This window comes from Gadus morhua, chromosome 16 (assembly GCF_902167405.1).
Source record: "Gadus morhua chromosome 16, gadMor3.0, whole genome shotgun sequence".
In the NCBI taxonomy this organism is placed as follows: Eukaryota; Metazoa; Chordata; class Actinopteri; order Gadiformes; family Gadidae; genus Gadus; species Gadus morhua.
In genome coordinates this window covers 19,074,875-19,078,939 of record NC_044063.1, presented here as the reverse complement: position 1 = coordinate 19,078,939, position 4,065 = coordinate 19,074,875, and the positions used below count along the sequence as shown (strand labels likewise).

The following is a 4,065-nucleotide window of genomic DNA, read 5'->3' as shown; positions in this document are numbered from 1 at the left end:
CATGTATGTGTGTGTGTTTGTGTTTGTTTGTGTCTGTATTTGTGTGTGTTTGCGTGTGTCCATGTGTCCATGTGTGGGCCGCTTCATGTTTGTGTGTGTGTGCATGTGTGTGAGAGTGGGGGTGTTGTTGACCTCATCACCGTGTGGTACGACAATTAAAAGGGACAAGACGCAGCTAGAAGCGCCCAGGGCGGACATCTTATCGCCAAGCCGACCGCATAACGTACACACACAGGCACAGAACGGTGTGATGGGCCTCATCGGAAGACAAACCGACGCACAAACAAAGGACTTGCAATGATGGTCGGGATGGCCTTGGGAGAGGCGTAGATAGGAAGGTACCATGATGAGAAGACATCTTGAGAAAAGTAAAGATGTTTTTCAGCAGATGGGTTGTGGTGTGTGTGAGGTACATAGCATGGTTGTTGGCAGGTGACATTATTTGTGCATTATTATTACAAAAACTGTTTTTCAAATTGTAGTGTCTAGGTTTCATCGCACTCTAGTTTCTGAATCAAATACGAGACATACTTTTTATTATTTAGTCTCCTGATATGTTGCATTTTAGTTCTTCATGCTTCCTACAGACTCATCATGTGTTTTTTTTATCCTTCTGTAGTAGAACATTCATTTGCTGTCAGCAGGGAGCACTTAAGATATTTATATTTGGAAATGAATCAATTTTTTGGGAAAAAACATTCAGGACGCTCAACATAATTTCAAATAAAAAATGGTTTATTTTTCACATGGCTGATTGCAGTGGCACTATCTTTCCAGCGGCGTTACTGCAGTACTGCTGGATGTATGCAGGGGAAACATTGGGTAACGAGCCAAAGTGGTATGTGGAGGTCGGCATCCTCGCACTCAGGTCCCCCCATCAGAGGTGACCTCATTCTGTCAGTCACACGCTTCTGTAAGACCACATATGCATTCGCGCATGTACGTCATCCATCTAAGTGCAAAACTGTGTGACGGCCAGGAGTGCTTTACCTCACGGCAGACCCGAACGCCGAAACACACGTACACAGTTTCCACACGTGTGGCTGCTTTTCCATCTGGAGGTCATTCTGTGAATGAAGTAAGCATTGGGGCGTGTTTGACTTCAAATTAATTTTTGTTCATTTACACTTCTGGTCCAGTATGGTTGGTTTTTCTTTGTATGTGTGTGATTATACAACATTGCCTCGCAAAATCAGGCCGCTCTTCCAGTTACTCTTTTAAAATATGCATACATTGGTAGATGAATGGTTTTATTTGTTTAAATGTGCTTTATTGCTTCATAACTAAAGGGTGGTGATTTTTTGGCCAAGACAAGCCCTTGTTCACCGTATCTGGACTGCAGTGCCCCCTCAGGGCAGTACGGAGGGTATTTGGACGGGAATACCTTGGTCTTTTCATCTGTTTTCCATGTTAAAGCAACGATTGCTGGTCCTGGTGAACGGACCTATTTGAAATTTGAATACAAGAACAAATCATTGAAGTCTCCAAGGATCAAAGCAAGCGAAGATTCGGAGACGGAGTCACTTACTTTTATGCACTTACATTCCTGTAGTTCTATAAAAAAGAATTAAAAAAAATACGGTTGGAATGGAAGCAGTTAGATAATCCATTTGGAATTTAATTGCTGCTATTGATGGAACATTTTCAGCAGAATCCTACACATTATGTGGATTTGCTGCCGAATTAAATTGCAAGCTGATTTGCTGGTGAACAAAAAGGCAAGCTGTTTTGATTGATGACAATTGCATAAGCTGTGAGGATTTTTCGAGGAAATTATAGCAGTTTTTTTTCCTGGAATTTCATTGTTCATGGTGGTCAAACTTAAAGGTTTATATTTTTAGGTTACAAAACTCTTCGCTGAAAATGTTGCATTTGGCCTTTACACTTCTCTGGATCAAACGGCCACACACTTATATTAAAGACGTTAATGAAATACAAGGCTTCCCTTGATCTGGCATCAGCTAAATGTGTGAAAAATATGTGAAGGAAAAGGACACACAAATAAAACACACATTCGCTCACTCTCACACACACACACACACACACACACACACACACACACACACACACACACACACACACACACACACACACACACACACACACACACACACACACACACACACACACACTATCAGTGTGATCGTTCCTTTCTAGGAGAAGCTAGAGATTTGACGACCTCATTGAGAAAACTCACACACAGTGAGACATAGAAATTATACAGTTGTTTCAACTCAAGAGCTGGCCCCTAAGCTTGTTGGCCAGAGTGATGTGAATGCGTTATGATGCTCTCTACAGGCATGCACATTTAAACAGGGCTCCCTCCCAGAGGAAGACCGCTACATACTTAGGCTGTGATATCCACTGGCTCATGTGTGCTTGGATGTGGAGTACCGTGGCTCGAGACACTCCGCTGGAACTGACATCCAACACACACTTATGCTCACGCACTCTCACGCTCACACACATGCACACGCTCACACACAAATCCATGTGTGAATGAAGATTATGAATTATGTGTTGCCTCTTTACCTATAAGCAAATTCATGTCCTGTATTCATGCCGATTATTCTTTCAATCCCTGTTTGCTCCATTTACTAAGCACGGACACGCACGCACGCACACACCCACGCACACACACACAAATTAATTTATGCTCAAATATACTGGTCAACTGGTTAAACGGAGCCAACTAATCCGATGAATGAATGCAGCTAAAACAAATACTGAACAATTGATTTAATATAACGGATGGTATTTCGCTGCATGAGTTGACTGGTGCCTGTGATATTAACTCATTAAGTATGCTCAATGTGGAGGTCTTGTCTGACCCCGGCCCCCATTCAGACCTTGGTCCTGGGTCCTATGAATGAGCCACATATCCAGACCATTCAGACCTGGCTCCTGGGTCTTATGAATCCACAGCCACATATTTCCCAAACTTTCCATCCCATCAATCCTAAGGTTTTTAAGTCAGCTCCCGATTCTATCTCATCTCACATCCGACGTCTACAACTCAAGAACCCATCGAGCCTGCGGTATTTATAGCCACATGCCTGCCGAGAGACAGAGCGGGGACCTCGTTTACAGCGCTCCGTTCAAAACGGCTTCACACCGAGGTTGCGTTCGCATGGGGCCCTTTCCGCAGACACACGCACAAGTTGTTATCTCCTTATTTCTTTATTTACTAATCCCAAACTTTGTTTAGAAAGACGACAACACAACCTTCAGCGTCAGAGGCCTTTTTAATGAGAGCCGCGCTCGACGTGTACGGAAGCCCTCGGCTCCCCCCGGAGACGAGACACAACACAGGGCTGCTGCTGCTAGGAGACAGTAAACACCCTCCACTTCGAGGTGAATATATCGGGTCTGTCTATGTACTTAATGTGGCCGAAAGAAAATACAACGGAGCAGCTAACAATGTGGAGCCGTTAGGGTGAGCTTAACTGCCATTAGTCCCCAGGTTACTCAGTCCTCCCGGTTACTCAGTCCTGTTACTCGGTGTGAAGAAGCGGGACCCCCCCCCCCCCCTCCCCGCCCGTTAACAAAGACGTACGGCAGTGCTCTGTCTACCGACAGGAGGCTTAGATCACCTTGGGCCACCCGTGGCCGCCCTCATGGCCTCCACTCATTCATCAGCACCGGCCGCCTGCATTCGCTCGAAGACCCCCTCCCAACCCCACCTACCTCCGTAGCAGGATGATAACGCCAGAGCATTAGTCCACGTTACTTCGCACCAATGCTAATGTCCTGCCGTCCGATGCCACGGTTGAATTGAGATACGAGCCCCCCCCCCGCAGGGAAGAGTGAGTATAGCAGCCAATGCACCATCACAGAGCAAGCAGCGAGACGTACACTGAAATAGACCTGGGGAACTCTTCGTTTTGTGCAGATCTGTTGAGGAACTGACTTAAGAAGACTTAATGATGTAGAAGTATGCAGAGTTGGTTCTCCTGTCCGGACCGTTCTCATCTTCTGTATCCTGTTATCATATCTAGATTTAGTACGCTGCTGTACAACTTTAAAGCGATTTAGCTGTGTTTTGATCTTGGTTGAGTTCTGCTG

The 4,065-nt window shown here is 45.2% G+C and overlaps 1 long non-coding RNA gene across 1 annotated transcript; it reads right to left on the bottom strand.

Moving 5' to 3' along the window:
- Positions 1 to 717: 717 nt before the first annotated feature.
- On the bottom strand, positions 718 to 3,766 carry LOC115561747 (uncharacterized). The gene is made up of 4 exons (XR_003979962.1): positions 3,688 to 3,766; positions 1,385 to 1,444; positions 991 to 1,067; positions 718 to 911 (listed from the first exon to the last, which is right to left on the bottom strand). It is a non-coding gene; the product is annotated as an uncharacterized LOC115561747 (long non-coding RNA).
- Positions 3,767 to 4,065: the final 299 nt, after the last annotated feature.